The sequence below is a fragment of the Phoxinus phoxinus genome, assembly GCF_949152265.1.
Source record: "Phoxinus phoxinus genome assembly, chromosome: 18".
Taxonomy (NCBI): domain Eukaryota; kingdom Metazoa; phylum Chordata; class Actinopteri; order Cypriniformes; family Leuciscidae; genus Phoxinus; species Phoxinus phoxinus.
Window position 1 is genome coordinate 280,001 of NC_136893.1, and position 12,500 is coordinate 292,500.

General features: G+C 38.5%; 1 protein-coding gene and 1 long non-coding RNA gene across 2 annotated transcripts in view; one reads left to right on the forward strand and one right to left on the reverse strand.

Annotated features, from left to right (window-relative positions):
* Window positions 1-12,500, forward strand: part of LOC306985989 (uncharacterized protein) — a gene marked incomplete at its 5' end in the record, with an annotated part of 20,820 nt that overhangs the window by 5,617 nt on the left and 2,703 nt on the right. The window lies entirely within an intron of this gene.
* Window positions 6,804-12,303, reverse strand: LOC306986328. The gene is made up of 4 exons (XR_013794953.1): window positions 12,209-12,303; window positions 11,598-11,739; window positions 7,601-7,799; window positions 6,804-7,447 (listed from the first exon to the last, which is right to left on the reverse strand). It is a non-coding gene; the product is annotated as an uncharacterized lncRNA (long non-coding RNA).

Here is a 12,500-nt window from a genome sequence, read left to right on the forward strand (position 1 = left end):
GCACACCTAAGGAAATAGTGCTACAATGTGCTGTTGCTATATCAACCAACATATACACGTGGTGCAAAATGAACCTGGTTGGAGAAAATTCAGTGATCAAAGATCAGCAAGTTTTACACTTCATAGAAGACTAGTTAAAGGACAATTAGATGAAGAAATGCAAATAGACAGCCAATAAAAACTAACAAAATTAAACTGAAAGGGCAATTTTTATTTTGCAAATGGTAAAAAAAAGGCTCAACAACAGATCTAATAAGGCCATTATTAGAGATGCACCGATTGATCGGCTTGGGACCGGAATTGGCCGATTTTCACGTGATCGGCCGGTCAGTCTGACATATGCGATTTTATACCGGTCAAACATTGCGCAAAATCAGCACACGGAACGCACATGTAGAAAACCTCATGAATTACGTCAGTTTCACACCGCAAGCGTGAGAGGCGCGTATTTTTTTCGGCGTGCATGTTAATCAATGAGTGCATCACACCGGGAGCAGAAGCAGAGCGTGAGCGTCAAGCAGGAGCGTCGCGTGAGCAGCAGTGAAGCGCAGAGTCTATTTTTGCTGCGCTGCTCACACTCAATTAAAGTGAAACCACACTTTTTTTGATGGGCAAAATAAATATGATTTCACACAAAAAGTGCCAAAAATGCACTGAATTTGCATGTCTAGTGTGTTTTAACAAGAACTGGAATAGGCTATGTCAGAAAAGAAAATGAAGAACACTCAACAATATTTATAGAAAATTCACCCATTTAAACTTGTTTTTATTATTCAGTTTGGGTAGAAGTATATGGTGTTTTATAAAAAAATAAAATAATAAATGTGTGTGCTGTAAAGTGGTTAAAAATGAAATCGGAATCGGCTAAAATCGGTATCGGCAGGTCAACCTCGGAAAAATCGGAATCGGCCTAGAAAACTGTAATCGGTGCATCTCTAACCATTATGGGACTAAAGTGCATGAGGGAGTGTGCCTCAAAATGACCTCAGCAACACACTGGAAATAAAACCAAATTAAATTGCCTTCCAGTAAATGCATGTATTTGTACATTTCTTTCAAAACAGTGTTTTAATAAAAGTAAATAAAAGGATGTCTTGAACACTCTTCTGGCCCAAAAACACTTTAGAGAACAAAACCCACAGACATTAAAGGTTGTATCAGCGATTTCAGGCCCAAACATAAATGATCACATTCATCTAATTTTTCCTAACAATCCGCTAGCTGGCCGCCCCATAAGTATGCCGTCCAAAAACCGCATCTCTGTAGGCAGCCTAGGCTCTGAGATCTGCATTTGTTTTTGTTTTATTACACAAAGTGGTTGCTGCACTGTCACTGACAAAAAGTTTGAAAAGGTCCAATGGTGTGTATATGGATGTGGGGCTGAGCTGATGTCCTGGCTTTCTTGTTGGGACGAACCTTTTGGGCACTGGAGGGATGTCTGGCTGACTCTCACTGTTCCATGATTGAGTTGGGGCTGCTGGCTGTGGGGATCTAGATCTCGACCTTGTGGATTCAGGACTCTGTCGACCCCTCAAGCTGCCGGATCTGGATCTGGATCTGGATCTGGATCTTGACCGCGCTCTCCCTCCCGTCCATGACCTATTCCTGGCAGCTGCTGGGATGCTGCAGCAGAAGTGGAAGGGCCCTCCTCAGCGGAAGAATGGGAGCTTTCCTGTCTGGCTCGGGTCGGTGGGCTGGTGTCTTCATTATCATGACTGTAAAACAAATAAAGCAAAATATTAGATCATACATATCAGATAAATTAGTGTTTTTGTATTTGATTTCTCACATAAGATAACAATGGCTGAGATTGCTACTGTACCCCCAATCCACCACAGCTATAATATGAGCACTCTCTCCCCAGCCAAAAGGTGTGACCAACCCCCCACTACAACATCCTTGAGACATTCTCTCCACAGCTAAAAGGTGTGACCAACCCCCCACTATCCTTTGTTTGTATCTCTAGGTAAACTCAGACAAAAATGGCTGAGAGACAAAGTGTAATCCACAACTCTTACTACTCTGTAACAAACATAGAAAAATGAAATACTACTTTTACAGAACTTATTTTTACATATTTAGAAAATTTATATTTTATCATATTAGTTTTTTTATTTTTATACTTTTACAGTAAATAAATAAATAAATAAATAAATAAATGGAACTTACTCTTCAGCAGGGTCTAGACCATCCTGGTAATCTAGTTCCTCATCAGTCAAAAAGCTCTCTTCTCCAGAAAATCCATCATCCTCCATATGGCTTCAAAAAAGGCCAGCACTTGATTTAGATCCATGTTTCTCAATCCGTTAGAACATTTTTCTACCTACCTTATGTTTGAGGCAATATGCTATGATTTACTACGGGCATTTATTAAAACTTAAATGTGTATTTTAAGAATACGTTTTATAACGTGCTCTGAGCATTCAACACATCAAGTTGGATTCAGCCTCGCCACCCCCCCCCCCCCCCCCCCGGAATGGTGTAGGCGCAGGCGTAGGCTAACGTTGATTTAAAAACAAACACCTCTCGTTAAGACACATACAGCAATAGCATATCTCAACATATCCTACAATCTTCACGTGTTGAAATGAAGCGTACAATTGACTCCTTTTTTAAGAAGGGAAGTTCAAGTGTAACAGAACCATCACTTGATGTCGAAACGGAGCGAGTAAGTCGAGCGAGTGAGAATGATGATGCTGCGAAGGATTCGTCAGGAAAAGCACACGCGGGAAAAACAATACGGACATATGAATTTGGACATCAGTGGCTCGAAGAATACCAGTGGTTAAGGTACCAAGACGGAGCAATGCACTGTGTATACTGTAAATTCTGTGGGCCTTCAATTGCAGGACTGTCCAAATTTGTAACTGCGTCAAAACAATTCAAACACGAATCATTGAAGCTTCACAATGACAGTATGAAGCACGCGAAGTGTAGAGATACATAACCCGTGACGCAGCAGCACTCCCCACTGCATTTCGGCGTCAAGATTTAGCAAACCGAGCAAGTGAGGAATCTGAATTGATAGTTAAGTTCAATGTAGCTTATAATATAGCCAAAGAGGAAATGCCTTTCACCAAATTTAAATCGCAAATTATTCTTTTGAAGAAGAGCGGGGTGGCCGTTAATCCAACATACGCTAACCACAAATCATGTGCTGAATTTATTGGAGTAATCTCAGACACTCTCAAACAAAAGACCTGTGCTGCTGAAAATCTATTATATTATTTTATGGATTATATTTATTTTATTTTTCCTTAAAGGGTTAGTTCACCCAAAAATGAAAATAATGTCATTAATGACTCCCCCTCATGTCGTTCTAAGCCCGTAAGACCTCCGTTCATCTTCGGAACACAGTTTAAGATATTGTAGATTTAGTCCGAGAGCATTGTGTCCCTCCATTGAAGCTGTATATACGGTATACTGTCCATGTCCAGAAAGGTAATAAAAACATCATCAAAGTAGTCCATGTGACATCAGTGGGTTAGTTAGAAGTTTTTGAAGCATCGAAAATACTTTTTGGTCCAAAAATAACACAAAATAAGACTTTATTCAGCATTGTATTCTCTCCCGGGTCTGTTGTCAATCCTTCACAGTGACGCTGCTGGCGTAAGACGCTGATGACGTGTTATCTGGTGCGCCCGAGCTTCATTTATAGACTGAGGGAAACGCACGCTGTAAAAGTGTCTCATCCGCGACATGCACATTTACGCACCATTAAAAAAATGATATCCACGCAAACAATGTAGAATAGCTTGAATATAGCGTGCGTCTCCCTCAGACTGTAAACGAAGCTCGGGCGCACCAGATAACACGTCATCAGCGTCTTACGTCAGCAGCGTCACTGCGGAGTCCTGAACGCAGATTCACAACAGACCCGGGAGAGAATACAATGCTGAATAAAGTCTTATTTTGTGTTATTTTTGGACCAAAAAGTATTTTCGATGCTTCAAAAAATTCTAACTAACCCAGGAGTTCAGGAGTCTGTCCATCTGTGCCAATCATAGCACGTTGAAATCCAAAAGAAATTCATTTTGCACATTGTGTACTGTATTTTCTATTGCAGTAAATCTATCCCAACCAATGTTAAAGAAAACAAGAAGGCATGTGGTTTAAAATATGGCAAGTAAAATAAAAAGCACATCTTTATGCAATACAGTTTCATTATTGTTCATTATTATCCAGAGCGGATTACTATAAATAATTTGTGCGACCAAATCATGTTTTGCGCCAGTAACTGAAAAAGTTAGTAGCGCAAGTGCCACCAGTGGAAAAGGTTAGTGTAGTTCCCTGGGCTTAAAGATTTGTTTTAGACAAATATGCTTGCACTCTGTCACCAACTAGATATATTTAAATTAATGTAGGCCACTTTTCACTGGTAACAAAAATACATTTGGCATTATCAGGACCCACAAATATTCCCCCACTGCATTTTATATATATAGTAGTTTAATGTGGTATTGACACTAAAACTCTGTAAACTTGATTGTTCCCCCTCACACAGTAATTTTTTATTTTGGGTGTACTATACACAATATGGGCCCTATCTTGCACCCAGCGCAATTGACTTTGAACACTGACGCATGTATCATTCCTATTTTGCACCCGCGCACAGCGGACTTTTCCCTCCACAGACGCACGTCGGTAAATTAGGGAATGAACTTGCGCTCGCGGGGGGGGTTCAACGAAAAGAGGAGGCGTGTTCCGGCGCAAAAGTTCCCTGGTGTTATTTTCCAGTTTTAGAAAGCAATTGCGCCACTGACCAGGAAAAAAACAGTCTAAAGACAGTGGCGCGTTGCGCGTTAGTGATATGGTATTTTAAGGGCGCATGCTTGGCCATAATGTAGCGTGTTAACGCACGTCCACTTTGATTCTCTAATAATTATAAACAGACGCAGCAGTTTTCATTTTTGCAAATCATACATTATTACAAGGAAAAATATTAACACACGAGGGAAATCATTGTTGTATCCGTGAAGATGTGAAAAAGATCTATCTAGATTTAAAAAAAATTAAAAAATAAAATAAAATAAAAAAATCTAGATTAGGCTACACATTTACCCAAATTATATGCCTGTTTAACCGAAGCTAATTTGGGTGCGTTTCTCCCATCATCCCCAATGTCACTTCTCTGTGTTTTACGGCCCTGACGAGAACGTCGGTCTCCTGGCTGTGAAATGCTCCTGGCGTGCGCCGGCAAATCCGCCATTATAATAGCAATCCGCCATGGAACAAGCGCGCCGGCTCTTAAAGGGAATGTGAGAGGACGCTCTGATTGGTTTATTTCACGTTACGCCCAAACCACACCTATGAATAATGAAGCTACTTCAGACCAACCCCTTTTAGATTTGCGTCGGGCGCAAGAGTCGTTTATCCCGCCGGGAAAATAGCAACAGCGCCGGGATCCGTCCACAAAGTTACTTGCGCTTTGCGCTTTGACACTTGCATTTCAGATCGTTAAAATATGGCTCTATATATTGTTGCATTTTTGTATTGCGATACATTGCTTAATTGACAGCCAATCGGAATCAATTCTGCTATAACATGCTTCAGTATATAAGCGGCAGTCAAAGATGCGATCATAATAAACAGAACGTTACCGTCTGCTGGTTGGACCCTATCACAGTTATGGTTAGTGTGAATGGGCCTTAACTGTTTACGTCTCTGTGACTGAAAGTCACAAAGCATATCCAGATTGAAAAGTGTGCATATTAGGTCTACAGTAGGGGTGTGCGATATTACGATTTTTGATCGTGGACGATTAAAATGTCTCCACGATCTGCTTTTGAAGAAATATCGTAGTATCGTGCATTTTATCAGTTTGCATTTCTGGCGCCTCCGTCTCAACATACTGTACAGCGCGACGTATATCCATGTGAAATGCAGAGGAACGGGACACTGTAGTTCATAAAAATTAATTATTTGCATGAGCTTTAAAGCCTTGCCGGTTAAACATGTCATTCGCTGCTGATGCGCTGTTCTAACGGGCGCTTTTCTGAGCGCAAGCACATGCACTAAAAGCCTGTCTAACAGCGTCTGATTACTGGGCTAAGTTATCTTTCGAGTCTTATTGCGCTATACTGTCAAATACACACAATGTTTACATAAACAAAGTTGGTTATGTCTAAAGTGAAAGAACAATAGAAAAAAATTAAGAAAAAATCTGCTCGTCAAATGCGTGTAGACTCGTTTCGCGCAGATCTTAAAGTGACAGTAGACTAATAGTAAACATGCTGCCGCTTGTCCTTAAAGAGACAGTTACCCAAAAATAAAAATGATGTCATTATTTACTCACTCACTCTAATGTTGTTCCAAACCTGTATTAATTTCTTTCTTGTGCTGAACACAAAAGAAGATATTTTGAGGAGTGTGGCTAACCGGGCGGTTGCTGGTCCCCATTGACTACCATAGTAAGAAAAAACTATTATGGAAGTCTCTGGGGTACATCAACTGTTTGGTTACCCACATTCCTCCAAATAACTTTTATTTTCAACAGAAGAGGGAGACTTAGTCGGGTTTAAAACGGCTTGAGAGAATTTACATTTTTGGGAGAACTATCCCTGTTAATAAAACAACAAAATACAAAGAACATCTCACTCACTCTTGACTGAGAACTTTAATAGTAGCTTTAATAAGAATCAATGTACAATTTATATAGTGAAGTCGATGTTGTGTTTTATTTTCATATTTGTTCATTTAATTACTTTCTTCAATGCTGTTAAATACACCTGCAGCTGAAACAATAAAGCACTGTTTATTTAATTTGTATATTAAGTTGTGTGCATCTTTGTTCTTAATTTTTAATAACAAAGAAAATGACAAAGATTTTTTATCTTCGCCACTTTGGCCTAAATGTCTGCCATTCTTTTTTATTTTATATTTTGTTACCTAAGGCTTTGTTTTTAAAATAGGGACATTAGTTTGGCTGTGATGCTCAGTCACTTGCAAAATAGTAAAACCAACATGAAAAGGAATCGTGATAAAATCGTGAATCGTGATTTTCCTGAAAAAAATCGTGATATGATATTTTTGCCATATCGCCCACCCGTAGTCTACAGCTTATCCACAAAAAAGAAGCAGCCGACACATACCCAAAGCAACATCTTTTCCTCAAACCCTATCCCTGACATGACTGTCCTCGTAGTGGAGAACTGTCCTTACATTTCAGGTCAGTGTCATGCCCATCCCCCAACGCACGAGTTATGAAAATGAATGAACCGAGCAAGGTACATTTTACTCGAATTTGAGACGTCACAACAGCGTCTTTAAGACGACAGTCCACGTCAACCAGTCTAGTATGATGCCCAACCATCCTACACTTAACATTGCCTGTGTCAAAGAGAAGAAAACAATGAAGGAACATACGCTCACTTACTTTCTGTTTCACTGATGAGGAAGGATTCACAATGCATTCAGTCACAGCCACTGATGTCTCGTCACACAATTCCTGTAATTATGAGAAAGACAGGTACAACACTGAGGCAAGGATGTTTGCCAATTGGTCACCGCAATAATAATAATCTGCATCATATAAAAAACTAACATTCATGAAATACAGAACATGGTTGACTTTCAGTGATAAAGTCTTTAAGAGACTCACCCTTAAACGCCAAGGCCAAGAGGAATCCCCATAGTTGTATGTGACCTCCTCATCTGGAAAGATATTTCTTATACTAAACAGACACAGGTGTGGCCTTCCGTCAACAATGATTGTCTTGACTTTGCAATTTGGATTTTTGTCATCATCATTCACCAGTCGTCCAAGTGAATGTCCACCGTCCTCTTTTGTTGCATCGATGCTGTGATAAAAATAGTGCAGTAAGAAACTTAAAACAGACACACACTGAAACATACGGTTCTAACTGAACATTTGGGTTAGGCTAACCTTGGCCTATTTAACTTCCTATTTGACTTCCTAAGAATTTAATAGGTCAGATGATCCACTTAAGGTAAAAAAATAATACCCCAGTTGAAAAATAACCATGTTATTGATTATCACTAACTAATAAGTTCCTTATGTTATGAGAACCCTAGCAAATCTGCTATTGTAATAGTGCTGCACGATTAATCTTATCGCAATCGTAATCGCGATGTCAAGCCTGTGCGATTATATGACGCAAAATGCTGCGATTTTATGTAAAATAAACAATGGGCTGGTACGCAATTAACGCAGCATCTGTTATTTTTTGTCATCCTTTGGCTAGTGTTACATGATAATGCTCTCATGCGATTGCTTAAAACCATTCATGCGAGACAAGTCAAAAGAGAGCGCGCTGAATGTCCGACTGGGACTCACAGAAAGACACGCGCCAGAATAGTTCTCTTTCGCGCTTGAACGAACAATAACACACACAATTATGCCAAAATGTCGTTTGTCGAATATCTTCATAACATAAGAGCAGTCTTATGATGGACGTATAGAGTTGTAAGAGGATGAGGCGCATGTGAGATCCGCGTCTCTGTCAGCAGCGGCTGCTCTTAAAGGGCCAGCAGCCAAAGCTTTCTGTCAGTAAAGTTAATCAAAGAACAAAGGGGACAGAGAAAATGACTCACTGCTCTTGACTAAAGAACTTATGTAGCTTTAATAAGGATTAGTCTATTTATTATGTTTGATAACTTTATTAAATGTCTGTATACCTGTTAGACAGGAAGGGCACAGGTAAATATGACATTTATTATGGGTTTATGTGAGGATTATTTGAAGTTCACTTAAATTAAAAGCTGTTATATTTTTTGAAGTCTAATTAATGTTTTTTTATTTTATTATAGCTTTCAATTGTAATGATAGAATCACTGTAATGTTGGATGGCTATAATTAATGTTTTAAATGGGGGTGGATTCATTTATATCCAGACATCAATGGCTTAGATGTAGGGATGCAAACGATTAATCGACGATCGATTAATTGTCGATAATACATTAATCGATCAAACTTATCGATCATCGATTAAGCAGGTTCATGCGCATGCGCGTGCGCTGCTCAACCGCGAAACACAAGCGATCGCGCCGGAGTTATGTTTGGGACTATTTTACACCATCATGACTATAAGTATTCGTGTGCATTCGCAGCCTTTTGTTTTGTGCAAATGTAAGTTGTAATAGTTTATTATGTGTACGCCTATCTATATCTGATTTATCTCATATTGGATGCATTTGGTTAAGAATTGTTGAAGCGTGATCTTTAGCGCGCGCAGCTCAAACGGCACTGCACGCCTAATAATGTCTATTGGGACTGTCATATTACATAACATTATAAAGAGAACAATAGTGTAATAAAACATTGTGAAGTATTTGGGTTTAGTTACCGTGTCGCGTTGTTCCAGGAAGAGCGCGTCCACAACATGAGTCACTCTGAATGGCACGTAACTCAAGTTCACTTGTGCATTCACGTCATTTTGTGCAGATATAATTTGTAATATGTTTATTTTGTATATATCTGACTAATCTATAGGTTGCGCTTCTTTGAGTTAAATAACGCGCTAGCAAAGTGCTCAACGGTTATTCATTCAGCGCGCGCCGCTCAAGCAGCATTAATACACGACTAATAATAACGATGATTAATTTGGGACTGTCATATTACATAACATCAGAACACTATTTTATTAAATCGTTGTGAATTCATTGGGTTTAGTTGCCGTTTTCAGTGCGTTTCAGTGCACGTCTAACGTAACACACTGCAAGCACGCATCTGAGGCGGCGTTGGTGACACGTTGTATTATTAGTAGGGCTGCACGATATGAGGAAAAGCTGCGATGTGCGATAACATTGTTTAATATTGCGATGACGATATGACTTGCGATAAATGTGATTGTTAACTATACTGTTCCCATGTCTTAGTGCTTTAATAGGTTCTTTGCGTGATAGGTCAAACGTTTATTACCTGCCTGGTTCAGAATACACGATTTTAGCGCGATTTTGGCACGATCCGTTTGACGTATGGGTGTCGTGGAGAATCGTAATAACGACAACGGGCGTCAGGATGCAAGATTTGATCGTTTCATAGTGGGCGACAACCTATGTCGCGTCTGCGATGCTTCACGACAGAAAGACTAGCATGTTTAATTCTTTAACGGTCCTCCACGACGGGTTGAATTTGTGAGCGAGGCGAGACGTGAGTGAGTGCAACAGTGAGTGTGTGTGTGCGCGCGCCAGTGAGCGTGTGAGCGTATGTGTGTGTGTGTATGTGCGTGTGTGCATGCGTGCGTGAGTGAGTGAGCGAGTGAGTGAGCGAGGGACAGTGAGTGTGTGTGTTTGTGTGTCTGTGCGTGCGAGTGAGTGAATGTTTGCGAGTGAATGTGTGTGTGTGACGGCACGCGATGACTGGTCGGAAAGCAACGTGTTGTCTGACATGTTTCTTGTCCACGACAAGATTTTAGGAGTCAAAAACGTGTAAATTAGTGCTAATCTGAACCAGGCATTATTCATCGTGTCAGGCTGTCTGTTGCGATGTGTTCATCGCGGGAGTTCATATCGCGATGACGATGAAAATTCGATGTATCGTTCAGCCCTAATTATTAGTCGTTATATTTGCTTATTAAATAATTAATTTAATTTAATTATCATTCACATCGAAACATTTAACAATCCTACTAGCCCTTTATTTGGATTAAAAGCCATTCTCATTCAGTTGGTGAGTAACATAGCGTTTTTAACAAACCCTGTCATGCTGTTGGCCATATGCACTGCAGCAGACGCATAATTGATCGTTAATTTAAATTACGATCGATCATGGGAATTTGTGAAAATTGACATCCCTTCAGTTCTATATTTGAAGTTTCCAGGTCTAGTAATCTTACTGTTAACTTTCTCAGACCAAGCATCAATAAGTGCTGCTCCTATGTTTCAAGTTTTTCAAGTAGTTTACCAGATAGATTATTATATGTAGACTTGGGCTAATATTTTAGGCTAAGCCTACCCATATAGATTTTTATTTAACATTTGGGCTATTTTATGTTGCTTAATGTTTGCAACAGGTGAGCCAGTGCACAATTATTTTTTATGTATTTAAATTTTCTGTGCATCATTTATTTTGTTAAACTACATAAATGCCATTCTATACAACTGTTACAAAAAAACATAATTTGAGCAATATTACATGCATTTTTGTTCAGTATATAACCAATATTTAGCTTTTTATGTTAAAGACACTGTTGATACCGTGAGAAATGTACATTCTCAGGAAAATAGCCGCTTATCAGTTAATCGTTAATCAATCGATAAGGTCAATCAATTAATGATTAATGAATTAATCGATAATTTGCATCCCTACTTAGATGTTATCAATCATTTAGTTGTTGCTAGTTTGAGTTGAGAAATACACATTTCAGAATTATCACTAATCTGTGTGTGCATTTTGCTTTAGATCCAAGCAAGTTGACTCATGAAACCATTTGTTTATTATATCTCAATCGCATATTCCAATTGCAATATTGACCTCAATCGCAATATGACATTTTCCCCAAATCGTGCAGCCCTATATTGTAATAATAATAATCATCATAATCATAACTGTTTTTATTAGAATGACATGCAACTAGTTTGCTCTGAATATGAACCAAAAATAAATAAATAAACCAAAAAAGAAACAGCCAGCTTACCAATAACGTGTTCCATTCCATGTGAAGTCAAACAAGTAGTTGCCTTGAACATCTTTAACATGTTTACTTTGAGAGAGAATCCCACGGTATTCAACAACAAAGGTGGATGGTTCAATGTGCTCAAGTGCAAACACACCTCTCCCTAAAAGAGCAAAATAATATATAATAATACAAATAAAACATGAATCCAAGTGCACCTATATGTTACACAGCTAACCAACCTATCCTTTTAAAGAGTTAAATCCTGTAAAAAAAATCCTGTGTAATGTAATATGAGGTGCAGGAAATAAAAAAATAAATAAAAAAATAAAGCATTGGTTTTCACTGTGATATAGCCTACTAGTTGAATTTGGTTACACTATTCTCTGTATACATAGTTTTAAGTATTTATAAAAAAAAATAAAAAAAATTAGTTTAAAGTTTTTTTTCCATCTCTTAACCTTTATGAAAATGAGCGGCTTACCCAAGGGTAAAATGTGTGAATGTGAAAGATCATGTCCAGACTGCCAGCAATAGGCCTACTTTTCATTCTTACAAGTGCATGCCTACTTTATGATTTGATTTGCCTGCAGTCTGAACATAGTCAGATTGCCTTGTGGTGCACAATTTACCTTTGAATGTGTTGATTTGTCGTCCCTCAAGGAAGGCTTTGTCTTTGCCCGACAATATGTGTTCTTTTGCATCCTGCTCAGGTTTTATTCTCTTCTTTCTTAACATGTTGACTGAAAACATTCCAGACAACATAAATAGTATGTATTTATAAATATAATATATATATATATATATATATATATATATATATATATATATATATATATATATATATATATATGCTTTATATACAGTACATTATTGTCAGACTGTAGTCTATATCAATAAATACAACATTTTACACATAAATAG